We start from the raw sequence: 19,883 nt of genomic DNA, 5'->3' as shown, positions 1-19,883 counted from the left end.
GAGTGACAACTATTGGACTAATGCTTTCTTGAGTGATGTTTAAGCTAGAGTCCACAAGATGGAGCTGTGCAAGGCTAGGAGCATGGTGGTGATGATGACTACCACAAGATGCAAGTCATCAACATAGAGAAGAGATGGAGATGGAAGCATAGTAGCTTAGACTGCAGTACCCTTAGGGTTTGTCGTGGAACTAACTGTTGGCACCCATTCTTCCGGTGGCCACCGAAGAATAGGGGGGATATGAGGCAGTGATCAGCGAAGGGTGCTGCGTGCCAGAGAATTTAGGCGCTAGGGATATTCTTCCAGTGACCACCAGAGAAAGGGTGACCACCGGAGAAAGGGTCACCAGAGAATAGGCCTCTAACCTAGCCCTGCCCACTAAATTCTAGATAGCACAGGAAGCATCCGGTGAAGCATAGTTATTTCTGCAGTAGTGATTGACATATACCTTTTACAATATTGAATAAGTCTAATGAAAAGTCTTATATCAATATTTCAATTTCAAGGTAATCATAGCTACACAAAATCAAAGGCTAGACACATTTGCTTTTTCCGGAGCCAAAATATTTAATAAATTCTAGTGAAATATGCAAATGTTTAAGTTATATACATACACTTCATACAAGCATAAATAGTAAAAATAGTGACAAACATTTTCAATTTCTGTGTTTTTGCATACGTACCTACATATCATGGAATATTGAACACTGTTTCTTCAGCACTTTGATTTATTTCCTAGTTCCGCCACCGAGCATGCCACTCAGCACTTAACCGGTCCATGAATAATTATAATGGATGACTGTCCAATGAAGCTTGAGAGGCACATCTAACGTGGCAAACCAGCACTTGACAGAAATTCTTCTTCTAAGCTGTAGAACTTTTTGCTTTGTTGAGATGATGCAAATCCAGGCTTTTTTCCAAAATCCATATTAGACAATTGATAGCCACCCATATTCGTTTTTGTTAACAAGGTTTATCTTTCTTCATCTATTCCAATGTCAGATTCATTTATCTCGACTCGTTTTGACCTCAAAAATTGTAATGCCATCTCCACTTGTTTCATAGTAGGCCTTTTGTCACTTTGGAGTCTCAAACTGTTATGACTGGCACCCATTATACAAGGTGTAGCCCATGTTATGGCAAGTGGAGCTGGCCCAGGGGTCATGAGGTACTGTAGCACGTGGTACTGTAGCACGTGAAGATTAGATTGGCTTGGTTTGTTAAGAAAGAGATATGTTAGATTGATTCGGTTATGATATTTTCTTAGGGATCAAGTCAGTCATCTCTATAAAAAAGAGAACCCTGTATCAGTTATAATCAAGTAGAAACAAGAATTGTTTCCGGCTTCCTGAAGGGAGCCGGGATTTCCTAACCCTAGCCGCCTCCTGCTGTGTCTCGTGTGAACAGTGCCACCGATACTGTAGCACCACGGGAATTCTAGGGCAGCAGCAGCAGCCGCCGTGCTCTCGCTGCCACGGCCCCTCGCCGACGTCGAGAGTTCAAACCACGTCCTCCTCTCTTCCACCCCTATAACCTACGCAGTAACACCGGTAGGGCATCTAGTCCTTTCAGCCTGGTATCAGAGATGTCAGGTCCTCCATCCACATCCACGCTGCCGCCGTCCACCTCCGCCTCCCTGTCCCTTCCATCAGCGCCAGCGCCGTCGGCCGCGTCGGGGTTGTCGTCCGCATCCTCGGGAGCGCCCCTGACGTTGGAATCTTTGGCCGCCGACGTGGCTGCGATTGCCCGTGGCATGGCGGCCATGCAGGCGACCCTGGCCGCCCTCATCCCACCACCTCCCCCCTCCACAACAGCCGGCACCACCACCACCTCCATAGCCGTCGCAGCCGCAGGCGATCTTCCCCTACGGCATGCCCCAGACCAGCGGGACGGGGGTGCCCCTCCACTTGCTGCGGTGGCCGGCCTCGCCGTCTCCCATCCCATCGTGGGCGATGGGCTCGACGACTCCGCCCATCTACACGATGGCTACGACCCCTACACCATCGGCAGCCGCGGTCACGGCGTCCTCCGGGGCTCACCAGCCGCCCCCGACCAGCGGCATCGGCTATGGAGGGACGGACGGTACCCTCGTCTACGGTGGAGGCGGGTACTCCGGCGGCGCCCTATATGGAGAGGACTCGTCTGCCATTGCTCCCAATGGCGTCCATGCCCCTCCCAAATTTTACAAGCTGGAGTTCCCAACGTTCGATGGCGCCATTGATCCGCTCAATTGGCTCAACCACTGCGAGCAAATTTTCCGCGGCCAGCGAACATTGGCTTCGGATCGCACATGGCTAGCTTCGTACCACCTTAGCGGCGCTGCTCAAACTTGGTACTATGCGCTGGAACAAGATGAAGGCATGCCGACCTGGGAACGCTTTCGCGACCTGTGCCAGCTCCGTTTTGGCCCCCCAACGCATGACACGCGGCTGGCCGAGCTCGCCCGGCTACCCTTCCAGTCATCGGTCCAGGAGTATTCGGACCGCTATAATGCCGTGCTCTGCCATGCTCATGACCTCAATCCTCGCCAGAAGGCGGAACTGTTCATGGGTGGCCTCCCCGAGCACATCAAGGTCGACGTCGAGATGCGGGATCCACCCGACCTTCAGACCGCCATGTATTTGGCCTGGGCATTTGAACGTCGCACGGCCTCCTCAGCGGCCTGGCCTTCCCCCGCGCGTGCCAGGCGTGGGTGCTCCTCCAGCTGGAGCCCCCGTGCCCCCAGGGGGCGGACCAGCAATGGCGAACGGGGTGCCCCCAGTGCGCTAGTTCCGCCGCCTCACGCCGGACGAGCAACTGGAGCGGCGTCGACAAGGGCTTTGCTTCAACTGTGATGAGCCCTACGTCCGCGGCCATGTGTGCCCACGGCTCTTCTACCTCGAATCGGACGACTACATCGATGACGGGCTGGGGGATGCTGTGGCGATGGATGACGTCGCCAACCCCGCGGCTCCGGATGCCCAGGAGCCTACGGCCGCTAATGCTTTCGTGGTCTCTCTACACGCACTTGTAGGGATGCGCACGGACAATACGATGCTACTCCCGGTGATGGTTAAAGGGGAGCGGCTGTTGGCGCTACTCGACACTGGCTCCATGCACAACTTCCTCCATGGTGCGACGATGCGCCGCCTACGGCTCGCCCTGACGGGCGGTGAGCAGCTCCGTGTCACCATGGCCGACGGCGACCGGCTCCCTTGCGAGGGCATTGCTCGCCACGTGCCCATCCACATCGGCTCAAAGTCCTTTTCCATCACGTGCGTCGGATTGGACTTGGGCTGTTTTGACTTCATCCTCGACGTCGACTACCTACGGACCTTGGGTCCCATCTTGTGGGATTTTGAGGCCATGACGCTGTCCTTCTGGCGTGAGGGTAGACACGTCCTTTGGCAGGGCGTGCGCAGCCTCGACGCGGCAGCTCCACAGCAGCACCTCGCTGCACTCTCCGCCGATGCCCAGCAGCCGCTGATGGACTTGTTGCAGCAGCAGCAGAGCGCAGTCTTCGACGAGCCCACAGGGCTCCCACCGCACGGTACAGTCCCTCGTCGACGAGTTCCGCACCCTCTACCCTGCCTTCCAGCTCGAGGACGAGCTGTTTGCGTAGGCGGGGAGAGATGTTATGACCGGCACCCATTATACAAGGTGTAGGCCCATGTTATGGCAAGTGGAGCCGGCCTAGGGGCCACATGGTACTGTAGCACACAAAGATTAGATTGGTTTGGTTTGTTAGGAAAGAGATATGTTGATTCGGTTAGGATATTTCCTTAGGGGTTAAGTCAGTCATCTCTATAAGAAGAGAATCCTGTATCAGTTATAATCAAGCAGAAACAAGAATTGTTTCCGGCTTCCTGAAGGGAGCCGGGATTTCCTAACCCTAGCCGCCTCCTGCTGTGTCTCACGTGAACAGTGCCACCGATACTGTAGCACCGCGGGAATTCTAGGGCTGCAGCAGCAGCCGCCGCGCTCTCGCCGCCACGGCCCCTCGCCAGTGTCGAGAGTACGGACCACGTCCTCCTCTCTTCCACCCCTATAACCTACGCAGTAACACCGGTAGGGCATCTAGTCCTATCACAAACACATCTCCACGAGTGAGGCAACACAATTGATTTCTTCCTCATATGCTTCCTCAAGAACTTGATGAGCCACTATCTCTGAAATAGGCCTACCCTTCATCTCCCATAGAAAGTAGTTTGACAAGTTTTGCTTCAGACCTGACTCAGTTGTGATAATAGGATCCATTCTTAAAAGCAATTCCAGGAGTACCACACCAAAACTATAAACATCACTCTTGTCGTTTAACTGCCCAGTATGGTAATACTCCGGATCCAAGTACCCAAATGTGCCTTGGACATTTGTAACAACATGTGTTTGATCAATCGGAACTAATCTTGAAGCACCAAAATCTGACACTTTAGCCGTGTAGTTAGAATCAAGGAGAATGTTGGATGACTTAACATCACGATGGAAAACTGATACTGAAGCTGCAGAGTGAAGATAACAAAGAGCGCCAGCAGCTTCTGCAGCAATTCTGAGACAACTATCCCATGATAAAACAAATTCATTGCTTGATTCAGCATGAAGGATCTCGTACAGTGAACCATTAGGGATAAAATCATACACTAATAGTGGGACTTCAGTCTCAAGGCAGCAACCAAATAGCTTAACAATATTCCTGTGATTTATTTGGGAAAGAATTGCAACTTCATTGATAAACTGATTGATCTCACCTTCCTCAATGATCTTAGACCTTTTTATTGCCACCACACGTTGGTCAGATAAGATGCCTTTATAAACTGTACCATGTCCTCCACGGCCTAGGATGCGAGTGGAATCAAAGTTATTTGTTGCCTTTTCAAGCTCCTCCAAGGAAAAAATCTTTGTCTTCTCAGTAGCATTTTCGTCAGTTAATATTAATTGTTCGAGAAGAAGACCTTTGTTTCTCCGGAAATAGTTCCTTCGCATTCGCTTTTGAATGTTTCTTCTCCATCTGCGGGTAAGGTATATCGCACTTACACTTAGAAGTAGAACAGTAAGACCACTGCTCACTCCAATGACAATACCTGAAATTTTAGGTTGATAAGTTATCAGCTTAGACATAATTCCTCCTATATGCCACTGTTAAATTTCATAAATTGGGATGTGCCGTTGCATGTCTTATTTAACCATATAACTAGGTCAAAAGCATTGCTTACCTACGAGAACATTCTGTTGTTTCACTGAGGAGCACTGCAATTTTGTTGGATCATATACTGTCTTCTGGGGGCATTCCGTGCAGTTGTAGCTTCCTATAGTATTGTAGCACATCATCCCATGGCATTTGCTTGGATCCTTACACTCATTAATGTCTGCAAATTAAGAGATAATTTTTTCTTTAAATATTAAAGTTGTATAAAATCAATCGTTTGTTTCACTTGCAGAAATTAGTCCCTCGGCTTCCTGATGCAATATCTAGAAATTCATAGGATCGCTAATTGTGTCAAGAACATATGTTGGACTGTCATGGTATAGATCCAAAAATTTAAATGCGATAAATGTCAACATTAATTGAAAAATATGTTTTAGGTTGATCCAGCTCAATGCAGCAATATTTTTGAGAGAGTTTCATTATGGATATTATTATCAATGGTGCATACCTGTGGAAAAATATATTAAAAACAGTATCAGATATTTATTTTTGTAGCGTTTGTTTTCTAGCTGGAGGCTAAAACTTGTAAAAATGAATAAAGATGTTGTTTTTAAAACATATATATTTAACCCCTATTAGCACAATTGTGCAATGAGATCAAAATAAACTTTGCGAAACAAAATAAGGTACAGTTTGATTACCTTGACAACCATTGTTGACGTAAGGATTCCCCTCAAAGCCGTTGGAGCATTTGCATCGGTAGCCAACATATCCATTATTCTTAGTATTGACTGGGATGCAATTGCTGTTGGTACTAACACATGCGTATCCAGATCTATTTGCCTGTGCGTCTTGACAAGTTAGATTAGCAACAACCCATTTCAAAGAAACTGACTCACCGGAATCAACGAAAACACCAGGGTCGTCACGAGTTACTGACACAACTGATCCTTCGTCTATATCTGGGACTATGAATTTTATGAGCCCGTTCTCAACATCAATTTCTGTAACCACAACAGAGTTTCCCAGTAGGAGGGTGGAAGTCGTTTCATTTGTGCAATTCAAATAAAATTGTTCCCTTGCATAACAACCTTCTTCAATTCCAAATGGAAAATAAACAGTGATATTTCCACATGAACGGTTGCAATTGGGGTTTTTGAGCTGGGTTGTAACCTATATACCAGAAAAATGTTGCAAATGTTAAAAAGGATAAATCATATATATGCATATAATATAGGGTAAAGTACATTTTTCACCCCTAAACTTGCAGGGGGGGGGGGTTACGAATTTATCCCTCGAATTTCAAATCAGACAATCTAGGCGTTCCAACTTACAAAACCAGACACTTTACCTCCTGAACCCATTCCACCTGTGTTTGATGTTGACTCAGCAGTCTGTGTGGCACCACTTGCCACGTCGGCACTGGGTTGTCTAAAGGGGCCGCGCAAGGACGCCGAGCCAGTCTCCCTCCACACTGCCGCTCCTATCGCTGACCCCCACGGCGAACCATAGATCTCACCGATGGTCGCCCGACTCTGCCTCTGTTCTCTTCTCTTCGAGACCGCCCCACTGTCCTCTGCCCACCACCACCCCACAATCTTCCTGATTTGCCACATCCGTTCTCTTCCTCCCGACGCCTCCCCACCGTCTTCCTTATCGCTGATATTCGGGTTGTGGTCGCCAGTGATGAGGGAAGATGGTGGGGCGGTGTCAGGGGAAGAGAACTGAGGCGGTTGATGAGGATAACGGGGGGTGTGGGGTGGTGTCGGGCGGCGTTAGAGGGAAGTGAACGAAGGCAGCATCGAGCAGACCATTGGTGAGATTTAGGGTTTGTTGTGGGGATCCGCAGCAAGGGATGGAGTGCGGAGGGAGACTAGGTCGTCACCTTTGCAGACCCTTTTAGATGGTCCCAGTTGCCACATAGACTGCTGAGTCAGCGTGAAACAAGGGTTGAATGGGTTCAAGGAGGTAAAGTGCCCAATTTTGTAAGTTGGAACGCCTAGATTGTCTGGTTTTAGAGTTTGATGGTTAAATTTGCACCCCCATGCAAGTTCAGGGCTGAAAATTTTACTTTACCCTATAATATATAGCACTACCACGAGAAGTATCTTCCCAGGAAAACAAAAATGAGTACTTTGTAAGATTCAAACCCATGATCTCTAATCTCACAAGACATCTTTCTACCACTGCACTATATGATCACTTGTGAATAAGGATATGATGTCATTCTATTATATTAACATTTCATAATCTTGTATTAAATATTTTGACCGTTAAATGATCTTAAATAAAAAGGTTTCAACTACAAAGCTTTAGGTCTTGTCGAGCCTTCAATGTTGGTATAGTGCATGTCTCTACTTGAGATTGTTTAAAATATTAAAAAATATAACAATTTAAAATAAATATTTAAAACTCTATGCAATTCCAAATAGAAAACTTGTCAACTAAAAAAATTCTAGATCACGTCGACCTCGACAGATTTTGTCTTGACCATGTCAACATTCGAAGTTGTTTGAAACTTTCAAATTTTGAATTCCAAAAGCTAAGAATTTAAAACACATATTTGGGACCCTAAACAACTTCAAATAAAAAAATTTCAACTACAAAGTTGTAGATCACATTGAGTAATAATTTTTTGGTGTATAGACCATGTCGAATCCAGAATATAAAATAAAATTTTGAGGCTCTAAACAGTTTTAATAAAAAACTTGCCAACTACAAAATTTTAGATTGCATCGATCTACAATTTTAATATAAAGTCTGTCTTCATCCGACTTTATATAAAAAAGTTATGGACTATTTTTAGGGCAAATATTTCTAGAGGCGGGCCTCTTAGGAGTGCATAATTGCGTTCTAGAAGCGACACTCTTAGAATACGTGTCTCTATTAATAGTCATTTTCAGAGGCGGACATTTTAAGAAGTCCATCTCTATTAATCACCAGTTAACCAAGACAGGCGTCCTAAGGCAAGCCTATGTAAATAGTCGATTAATGGATGTGGTCTCCTTAATATGTCTGTCTCTATAAATGTCGCACTGGATTCGCTTTTGGGCACTGTGCAAAAGGAGGAGGAAAGGCCCCGGATACAATGGGGTTGTCGCATGCTTGAGACGACAGTGATGGAGTTTTTCGCCTCATATGGCTGGCGGTTTAGTAATAGACTTCCTTTTATTTTATTAAGTACTACGGATGTGTCAAATGTTTGTTTTAGTTGCTTTGGTTTCTTTTTCGACAGTGTCGTGGTTGTAATAATGGACACCTATATGTATCAATCGATACAGAGGCTGAAATATTAATACATATTCCCTTTTCTAAAAAAGATGTCTATCTCTAAAAATGTTTAACAGCCATCATTTACAGTGATGGATGCTAAAAATGACCACCTCTATTAATCAGGAGCCTGTCTCCTAGATAAAAAGGAGCATGTCTCCTAAAATTCATCTTTAGTCGTGATAGCCATCAGTCATAATGCACTATTAACTATAAGAGTATAAGACGTCTTAGTAACAAATATTTGAGACAATAAAAAATTTCAAATAAAAAACATATCAACTATAAACAGTAGATTAGATCGGCCACTACAACTTTACTATTCCCATGTGAACATTCAAGGCTGTTTAGAAATTTTAAGTTTTAAATTTCAAAATGTATGAACTTGAACACAGGTATTTGGGACTTTCAACGGCCTCAAATCAAAAGAATTTCAACTATAAAGTTGTAGAGTGTATTGAGAACTACGACTTTGGTATTGACCATACCAACATCCGAGGTTGTTTGAAAATTTCGAAATTCAAAAATTTGTGAATTTAAAACAATATTTTGGGACTCTAGTCAGTTTCAAATAAAAAAACTTTTCAACTACAAAGTTGTAGATCTCATCAAAAGCTACAATTTTGATATAAAATTGGTCTTCATCCGAGTTCACATGAAAACATTATGATTTATTTTTGGATGTAACTATTTATAGAGAGGAACGCTTAGAATGGCTGCCTTCTTTAATAGCGATTTTCAGAGACGGGTGTCCTAAGGCGACTGCCTTTGTTAATCGATGATTTTCAGAGGCGATCACCTTAGGATGTCTGCCTCTGTAAATGATTTTGTAGGCGAGCATTTTTCTTGAGTGGAAGCCCTAGTTTGGTTTTGGTAATTGAGTGCCAACCATGTGGACTAATGCTTTCATTGAATATGATTAGCTAGGGTCCACTTGATGATGAACAAGGCAAAGGAGGTGATGGAGATCCAGATCACATGAATGCAAGTGTTCATCAAATGGAGAAAAGATGGAGCAAAAGCAAGTCATAAAGAAAAGGTGTATGATAGGGCTTTACTTTTGCCCACCAAGATACAATAGAGTGCACGATTGGATTTAGAATAGATAGTCATACTATAAAGTAGGGAAACCTTTACTTGCAATGGTTATCTAGTGCCATTAAGTGTGACTTCCATTTGCATATGCATTACGCTTAGTGACATAGTGAGGTGCAAGAGAAAACCCTTTGAAAAATGTTTGTGAAAGACTAACTCACATGCATAAGTTTTTGTAACACTTGAGGAGTTGGCACATTTAAAAAAGAGTGAGAGAAGAAGTTATTTGAGGTGTTCTAGAGGGTACCGGATTAGTCCAGTGGTGCCCCACCAGAAGCACAGGATCATGTGTCGTGAAGAGTAGGCTGAACAGAGTCTTGGGGTTAAGCACTGAATTAATCAGGTGCTCAACACTAAGGATCAACGAATCATGCGCATACATTGTTCCTAACACGGGTTTTTCAAACAGGGTCACCGTAGCGTCTGGTGATGAGCACCAACTCAATCCGTTGCCCGAAAAACCTCTCAGGTTGCTTACTAGACGACACGGGATTAGTCCGATGGTGAGGGCTAGGATAACACGGGACTATGCAGTTCAAGGATTTGACCATTAGGCTAATGGCTAGTTTCTGGAATTTGACCATTGGAAAAGGCATTGAATTGATCCGGTGCAGCCATTGGCAAACCACCATATCATCCGGTGTGTGTGTGTAGAGTGGACAGTTTTGTCCCAATGGCTAGTTGGCTTCTGGGCTCTATAAATAGGTGTGTGGCTTGATCTTTTGAGTCTCTAGACACTTTTGGCTGATATTGGTACACTCATAGAGCTCAAGCAAACTCTCCATCTCACTTGCTAACTTTGTGATCGCATTTGTTTGAGATTTGGAGTGATCTAGTGCATTGCATTTGCTAGCACTAGATGGTCTTTGTGACTCGGGATTTCTTGTTACTCTTGGCGATTGTCGTCGCCTAGCTGGCTTGGTGCTTGTGGAGGATCGTTGGGGGACTCTTGGTGATTGTTGTCGCCTCCAATCATTGGCTATTTTGAGGGGCTTTGTGCTCATCCCCGTGGGAGATTTGCGAAGAGTAACTATAGTGAAATCAATTGAGGTTTGGAGAGGTTCTGAGTGATCTACCGACTTCTAAGTGAAGCAGGGATCTTAGGGTCCACCTCAACGGGGACGTAGGTTACTGCCAAGCAGCTGAATCTTAGGGAAAATTCTTCGTGTCACTTGCCCCGTTGGTTTGCCTCTCTTTCAACACTTGCAATTACAATTCTTATTTACTATGCTTGTGTTGTTTCTTGAGTAGTAGTAGCTAGCCTATCTTTGTTCTTTCTTGTTAGTAGCTTTGTTTTAGCTAGCTCTCTAGTTGTATGTGTGAATTAAAGGGGTAGAGTATAAGGAATATGAACCCTAGTAAGGATTTAATGATTTTGGTAGTTGAATTAGAACAACCTTATGGATGCAATGAGATGGGCTTGACCTAAGATATCATGCGCCCAATATGGACCCCTAATGATGGGCCTAGCAGACCTAGCAAGGCCCAACGCAAGGCCATGGCTGGCCTAGGGCACCTCCTGCACTCGGCCAGGGGAGGGCGCAGCCACGGGGCACGGCGCCGCCACCTATGGAGGCTCCCAACATTCTAGAAGATCCAGAATGAATAAGGATGTTAGAAAAAATAATAAGAGATTTACTTAGGAAAAATAGATGAAGATTTATTAGGGAATAAATACTTTTACTTGTAAAGAAAGCTATTCGAATCTATAAGGACTCTTTCCGTAAGTAAGTTTAGGTTGCTTGAGGGTCAAGTCTACTAGGGACTATAAAAATAAGGGCATTGTAACCATTTGGATTAATCAAAGAAATAATCTATTCCCCTATCCCCTTCTCCTCTCTCCTGTGTTGTCGCCCCCTCCTCCTCTCTCACTCTCATGCGCTGCCCCTCTTCCCTAGCGCCGCTGCCTCCCCAAGCAGTGCCACCTCCCTAGAAGCTCGGCATACCCGTGTCGTCACCCCAGCATCCCACACCACCGCTCCCAATTGGCCCCCTCAGCAAGGACCCTGATACCTGGTATCTGAAGACCATATCGCATCCATGGGAGACAACAACAATGTCGCTGAGCTAAGACCTCTCCTTGACAACTTCATGACCATGATAGACAAACGACACGAGGAGATCATAAACAACTTCGCCACATTTGACACCCAGATCAAAGGTATTGAACAAGGAGGACACAAGGACAAAACCAACAATGATGCCGAGAAGCAAGGATGGAACGTGAGACCGCCACCAGAGAAGTCGAGAAAGCAATTAAGGAGGTTATGGAAGCCATTGGGCGAGCGTTCCTCAAAGAAAAAAGGAGGCAGCACCGACATCAGGAATTCCTGATATTGTGGATGAGATCATGAACAGGCAATTTGTCACAGAGGATAACAACGATCAACTGCCACCATAAACTCATCTTCCGCCACCATATCCGCATAAAGGACCAGAACCCGGTTCCTTCCCCATCCTCCAACCACATATTCATAAGCTATCATTCCTAACCTTCGATGGCAAGGAGGATCCACTGCCATGGATTAATCGCTGCGAGCAATTCTTTAGACGGAAGAAAACACTAGATAATGAGCGAGTCTAGTACGCCTCCTACCATCTAACAGGAGGTGCTCAACAATGGTTCATGCTACTTAAGCAGGACAAAACAATCACAGATTTGGAACACTTCTCCTGTTGCGTCAATGAGCGTTTTGGCCCGACAACACGACGCAACCCCTAGGAGAATTGGCATCACTGCAAAAGACCATCACCATTGATGACTACACGGAGTGCTTCTTGGCGCATGTGGCTCACGCCAGAACTCTAGACGAGCAGCAACAAGTGAACATCTACACCGCTGGACTACTCGAACCACTAAAGACAGATGTGGAACTCTAGAATCCTCATGACATGGAGATGGCCATGTCCCTAGCACAATCAGAACAGAGGGCAGCTGTTGTCGCCGATTCCAACAAATCAAAAACATTGATTTGACCTACAGCATGACCTTTACCAACAAAGGTGCCACAACCAACAAATCCGGCTACACCTCTAGCAACAACGCCTTCATCAACAGCACCACCAAATACAACACCGCCCCTTGAACAAGCTCACTCTAGAAGAGATGACAGAACACAGACGAATGGGGCTATGTTTCAACTACGATGAGCAATTCACTTGAGGTCGCAAATGCAAATAGTTGTTCGACATCACTCTCATCAACGACTACAATCTCGATGATGATGATGTCAGCCTAATGATGATGATCGTGGTGCCTAGAAGTCCAGAGTATGTGGATGGCGCATCATGTTTCTGCATGAAATCTTGGTCAACATGTACGAATCCTAGTTGACAGCGGCGCTACCCACAACATCATTGACATCAATCTAACCAGGCTCGTCATGATGATGGAACGCCACATCCACACAATGGTCTTAGTGGGCAATGGAACCAAAATCATTTGCACTAGTGCCTCCTTCAACGTATCCCTATGCATTGACATAGAAATATTCCACATTGACACCCTTCTGCAAGACATAAGCAACGACATCGACATCATACTGGGGACACCATGGTTGGCCGACATTGGCATCATAACATGGAGCTTTGGACCTTTGGAGATGCAATTCCAAAGGAACGACCGCACTGTCAACTTATCATGAATCTAGGATCAACATGCGCACCAACACGTCCTCGGCTTACCTGCTTCGTTACCAATATAACCATTACCAGTACAAGGCATACTACAGCTACAATCACCATTGTAGCCTCGCTACAACATGCTCCAAGCAAAAAAACAACGACAACCAAATGCCCTAGATAGAATTAGCAGTCATCTTCGATCACCTTCGCCAAGAGATGACAGATGAACTAGTCCATGCCATGCTGCTCCATGGGCTTAATCAATCAACACAGCCATGGAATGGCCAGGATTATCCATGTCATGCAAACCTGACTAGACTAGCTAGCCCGAGAGGTCATGTTGGCTCTATAGCTATCGCTGACCATTGAGGATGCGTTGCCGCAACCATGCGTTGAGGAAGAGAGGAGGAGTTGCACCATCGTTGTCACCACCATGCTTAGAGGAGGGGCGCAAGTCACCCCCGCTCATAGAGGAGGGCATGTGCTACCATCCAACTAGTGTTGTTGCTGGTCACATGGAGGGGATGGTGACACATCGTTGTTGCACATGGAGGAGGGTAGCGGCGCATGCTAGAGGGGAGGGTCAGAAGTGAGGTGGCTATAGCGCTCGTATGAGTGGGGGTGATAGGAGGGGATGTGCACGTACAGTGGTTGAGCGAGATGGGATAGGAGGCAGTTGGGCAAGAGAAAATGAGGTATCTTTTTTTTAGCAACACCATCCTCTTTATTTAAATAGGAGGATTGTATACATTACTCACACTATCAGGTGGATTCAAGGACCACACATTCTGCCCTACCTCAGCATGGATCGAGCTACGAGCTATTCTATAGCATCAGTGTTTGAGTCCCTATGCTCATGTACAAACTTGACATTACTAAAGGCTGCCTTCCTCGCATTGATCTCCTAGATAACCTATCCATAGATCCCGAGATCACCTTGTCGGATGCTCTTCACCACATTCAGATAGTCACTAGCCAATCTGATACTATCAACTCGTAAGTCTAAAGCTAGAGCCATCCCTTCTCTGCATGCGATGGACTCCATCACCTCTGGATCAACAATGCCTCGAAGGATCAACGCCGAGGCGCCCATAAAACGACTGTCCTCGTCTCTCACTATTGTTGTCACCGATGCCATAGATACATTCCTGGACAAAGCTGCATCAACATTGATTTTAACGACACCTGTGGGGGGTGCGATCCATGCCGTCCGGCGTTTGCGCACCCGAGCCAGTGGCCGCTGCACATGCACCTCCTTTCCTAATTCTGACACAAGCTTATTCACAAAATTATGCATCGACAAAGGACTTTGATAAACATTCTCATGAATTGCCTTCCGCCGTGCATACCAAATAGCCCAAAATGTGATTGCCACTCTAACGACATCCTTTTGTGGTAAGATCTCCGTCATGATCGCTAGCCAAGACTTAGCATCATTCTCCAAAATTCCACTCAGGAGCTCCACTATCTCTTCCTTCTCCAGTGCCCAAATGCATCTCGCCATAGTACATTCCAGCAGAGAGTGTCTCCATGAGTCCTCCATCCCACAGAAGAAGCAGGTGCTACCTTGTGCCATCTTCCTATGGTGATGTACGTCTCTGGTCGGTAGCGAGTGCTTCGCTAATCTCCAGAGAAAAATGCAGATTTTCAAGGGGACTTTCACCTTCCACGGCGACATCCATTCCCTCGCATCAACTTGATGATCTGAACGGCCTGCATTATTCCTCACGGTCGTGTCATGCTGCCCTCTTCGATGAACCTACATATAATATGCTGAGCATACCAAGAAGCTACCCCGTTTGTTGAAGTGCCAAGCCTAGAAATCCTCCTACCTTCTCGTACATGGAGGGATATTAGCAATCGTCATTGCGTCGAGAGGGGTGAAGAACTCCTCCATATTGATCCTTTGTCCCGACGCTGAGCAATATGATTGTAAGACCCCCTTCATCAACAAAGTATTCTCCCGATTTGCTCGAAAAAACAGCAGACCATCATATGCAAAGAGAAAGTGGCTCACCATCGGAGCCGATGGTGCCACCATAATACCTTTGAGCACTGATGACTGACTTCTTGATTTTAAAAGGCACGAAAGGCCCTCTGCTTCTAGAAGGAACAAATAGGGAGAAATTGGATCTCCTTGTCGTATGCCGCGTGTCGGTCTAAAACTTTCAAGTTTGTCACTATTAAATAGAACTGAAAATGAAACCGACCTGACAAACCTCATGATTGTGTCCACCCAACGATGGTGGAAACCAAGCCGGCACATTATAGCACCGAGATACTCCCACTCGACTCGATCATATGCCTTCTTCATGTCCAGCTTCAGAGCACAGCATCTCAGATCAATTGCTCGTTTCCGCTTCAAAAAATGCAGGCACTCATAAGCAGAGATGATATTGTTCGTGATGAGGCTAGGGACAAAGGCCGATTGCTCCTCAGAAATAATTTCGGACGAGAAAATCTTCAACCTATTCGCCAACACCTTGGATGCAATTTTATATAAACATTGCACAGGTTTATGGGTCGAAACTGACCAATTTCCTCCTGACTGGCCACTGACACCCGTTAGCTCCTCCTCGCCATTAAGAAACTTCAGCACCATGGCCATAACTTCCTTGCTGCAAAGCTCCCAATGTCGCTGAAAACCATCGGGCCCTGTTGCTTTTGTAGGAAACATTTGGAACAAAGCGTCCTTTACCTCCCCCTCCTTGTAGGGATCAAGTAGGGTCATATTCATATCAGGTGTTACCTTAACTGGAACAGTGGATAGCACCTCTTCCATATTATCCGTTCCCTCAGAAGCAAACAAATTGCTATAGAAATTGGTGACAATTGCGCAGAGCTCAAGATCAGCCTCGGTAAACTACCCATCTAGCTTCCTTAGTTGTGAAATCTTGTTTTTGCTTCTTCTCCGGCTCACGTACAAATGGAAGAACCGGGTGTTCTTGTCTCCAGCTGTCAACCACAAAATTCGAGATCTCTGTCTCCACATAATTTCCTCACGGTGGTTAAGCTCTTGAATTCGCTCAACTAGCTTCAGTTCTTGCTGGGAAGGGCCCAACCATCCTAGATCCAACTGCATCTCCTCTAGTTTCTTGTTTAATTTCCAGAGCTCATGTCATACCTGACCAAAGGTTGTACGCTCCCAAATAGACAAGTGCCCCGACACACCTTTCAGCTTCTTCTGTAGCTCGCTCAATGATTTTGCCTCACCTTCCCTTTGCTAGGAGTCCGCTAGCGTACCTAAAAAATCCGGATGTGTCTCCCACATTTGTTCATACCTGAACCGTTTGCCCAGCTGTTGGCTGTGAGCCGCCAGTCTCCACTCCAGCAGAATCGGCCCATGGTCTGAAGCAGCAGCTACCAGATGCTGAACTTTTGCATGAGAAAATCTACTGCACCAATCTGCGGTGGCGAGACCGCGGTCCAAATGGACACGACAGTACGAGCCTCCCGCCACCTTCTTCTTGAAGGTCCAACTGCGGCCCTCAAAGCCGAGGTCATTGAGGCCACATACGTCCACCACCTCTCGGAAGCCCTCGATCTGAGCTCTGCTCCTTTCTTGAATGCCTACATGCTCTGATTGATGTAAAACTTCATTAAAATCACCGATGCAAACCCACGGCAGTGGGGATGATGATTTAATAAATTTAAGCAAACTCCACGTCTTGTGTCGCTCGCTTAGTTGTGCCTCCCCATGCACACACGTAAGCCTCCAAGGTTCTCTATCACCCTCTATAAGAATAACATCAATGTGATACTGTGAGTATGGTAATAATTCCACTCGCATATTATTGTTCCAAAAAATCCCCAGACCGTCACTGCAGCCCGCACTGCTTACAGCAAACGAATGATCAAACCGTAAAGTGTTCTTCAAACTTTCCACCCGCAACTTGTGTACTTGGCTCTCCTGAACACACAACACGGATGGGGCAAAACGCCTCGTCAATTCGCGAAGCTGTTTCACTGTCGCGGCGTTGCTGAGGCCACGACAGTTCCAGCTTAGACAACTCATAGAGCTTGGTGGCACTCCTCTAGCCTTCTCCTTCTTCAGCCTCTTCTTCCTGTCGGACACTTCGGCCGCCATCCTCGCAAACATCCGATCCAAACGCTCCTGTCGTTTCTCCGCTGTCCGCCAAGGCCGGGTAGCGGTGCAAGGGCAGCCCGGTGATCAGCCTGAACGAACGAGAGGAGGAGACCGACAGGAGGCCGTGCGAAGATCCTCCTTCGATCGCTGAGGAGTCGCCAAATCCTAGAAACCCTAGGTCGCAGCCGCCATGGGGCATCGTCCTTTGTTCTTGAAAATGAGGTATGTGGCTAGGTGTTTTTCATTTTATATAGAGTTTTAGTAGGCCTTAAATGGGTTGTGTTCAATCAGCCCATGCCCATGCTAGCATGCCATTCTGCCCCACCAGATCAAGCACGACACAAGGTGGTGGGCTGGGCCAGCACGAGTATGACTTAGAGTAAGCCGCGATAAACTTGTGTTGTGCCAAAAAGGATGGGCCTCTTCGGAGAAATCCGATAAAAAGGATGGGCCTCGGGCTAATCTGCTAAGTATAGCCCATCTAGCCATATATGTGCTTGTGGATTCAATATTTAAGGCTTGGAGTATTTCTCTTATGGTATAAGTAGGTTAGCATATTTTCGCCCAATAGAAATACAATTATAGGACACAAATGAGAATATGTTGTAGCAGGGATGAACTTATACATGTATTGATGATTCTGGAAAAGCATTTTTGTATTTTTCTTATATGATTATTACATGATACATGTATAGAATACAAGCTTATATATATAGCTTAAAGCGAAGGTTTCAGCCAAATGCATATTAACAACACATAGAGGTATGCAAAGGATGAAAATATATATGGAGTAATTTGTAAATTTATCACTTCGAGATAGGGATTATAGAGTTTACAGATATATGGTTCTTATGTTAGGAAATTAATATACAGAATAAACATAAACAATTTTGATTAGTTGTATGAGCTAAATTTTTCTACAAAACTTTTAATATTAAGGTAACATTAGATTCTAGAGCATGCTTGAGCACGAGTTGATGGGCTACTGGCTATATATATATAATAAAAATGTACGGTGATATATAACATCTCCAGTATTTTGCAGACCACATATGATTCTACATATATGGTGTTTTGGGTTTTAAACAACAAGTAATAAAAGAAAACAAAAGAATGTAGTACTGGGCTACTGACTATTCAGTCACACTCGAAACAATTTGGTGCCGTTGTGACACATGACTAAATTTGTAAAACAGCTAGCCGTCAGCTTTTAATGGTAATTATGACCAACGGATATGATGGTCCAATTGTTGATACTGTGGGTTCTTTTTTTTTTTTGTGCAGCCGTTTTGAGTCTCCAGAAAACCGATGAAAAAAGGAGAGAAAAATTAACCTACAAACCTGGTAATAGGAAATCAAGGTGGAAGAGGCAGATATATGTTCTAATCCCTACAGTTGATTCAAATACAATATTGTTTATTTATTTTTTCAATATTAGATGATTTAACAGTTATGTAGGAAATATGTTTACTTCCTCAGCCAAATGCTAGCTAAACTCTGAAGCGTAAATAATAGTCCATGTAATTAATATTTGTAATGGAAAAATTATAGAGCTAGATGATACCTGTGTCCTTGGCGCAGCCACTGAGAATATAAGGATTGCCAACGTAGCCAGGATTGCAGCGGCAAGAGTACCCAAATTCAATGATTCGTCACTTGTCGATACACCGGCTGTTATTGGCAACACAAGCATAGTTGGTAGTATTGTTTTCTTTGGCTGCTGGTGCAGCTTGGTTGATCGACTGATGTTCCAAGTGAGGCCTGGCATCAATTGTAGTCGCGTTTATGTAATCCCATAAAGAGCTCCGATTAGGCTGCACCTGATGAACGACACTGCTCTGGTTGTGTCGTACGAAGTTGAGCCCAAAGGCTAAGAATATTTGCCTCCAAATTCACGGTGCAGCATCCAGTACCATTGCAGTTTTGCCTCGGCCACCGTCTCAGTGATTTGCTCAGGACATGTCAGCGTGCAGAGGCGCACAATTGTGTTCGTGTCCCTATCATCAAGGTACATATCAAATCCGCAACCAGTGACATTAAACCTTGCGTAAGAAAGAGTGAAGGATTTCGCAGGAGAATTCCACGAAATGTTGTAGACATCGACACCGTTCCTCACGGGGATGGTGTAAGTTAAGGCGATATCAATTTCATCATTTACACCGTAGAGAGGCCCGGTATCAGTGGTGACGATATTGTAGGCCACCTGGGTGATGCCATCACGTAAAGAAAGCATAGGGGGTCGAACAGAGTCGTTGCAGATGAGCTCGAAGTCTGGGTTCCGGAAGCAACCAGCTGCACCGATGCCGAAGGGGTAGTCGAAGGTTAGGTAGCCGCAGCTCGTCCGGCAACCGTCGAGGGTGGCGGCGGAGGGCGCGCTCGATGCCAGCAGCAGCATCGATTGTGTCCCCAGCAGTGCAATCAGGAGCAGTTGTAGAACAACCGAGCGATTCACCATGTCGGCAGTCGGCTCAGCTCCAACTCCAACTTCTTCTTTTTCTATACTATATAAAATATGTAGTTTATGTAAGGTGGAATTGCTTGGAGATGGCAAAGCAAACTAGTCTGTCGATCTATTACAGCCGCCAGACACGAGCATGCATTTTGCTTTTTTATACAACGATGTGAAGGGCTATATGAGACATTTGCTCAGACGTGTGTGCCGAAATGTCAATAGTCTATATTGCT

General features: G+C 45.5%; 1 pseudogene; it reads right to left on the bottom strand.

Moving 5' to 3' along the window:
* Positions 1-826: 826 nt before the first annotated feature.
* Positions 827-19,771, bottom strand: LOC136551393 (wall-associated receptor kinase 2-like; annotated as a pseudogene).
* Positions 19,772-19,883: the final 112 nt, after the last annotated feature.

The sequence above is a fragment of the Miscanthus floridulus genome, chromosome 4, assembly GCF_019320115.1.
Source record: "Miscanthus floridulus cultivar M001 chromosome 4, ASM1932011v1, whole genome shotgun sequence".
NCBI classification, from domain to species: domain Eukaryota; kingdom Viridiplantae; phylum Streptophyta; class Magnoliopsida; order Poales; family Poaceae; genus Miscanthus; species Miscanthus floridulus.
The sequence above is the reverse complement of the archived record's forward strand: the minus strand, read 5'-3'. Positions and strand labels throughout refer to the sequence as shown.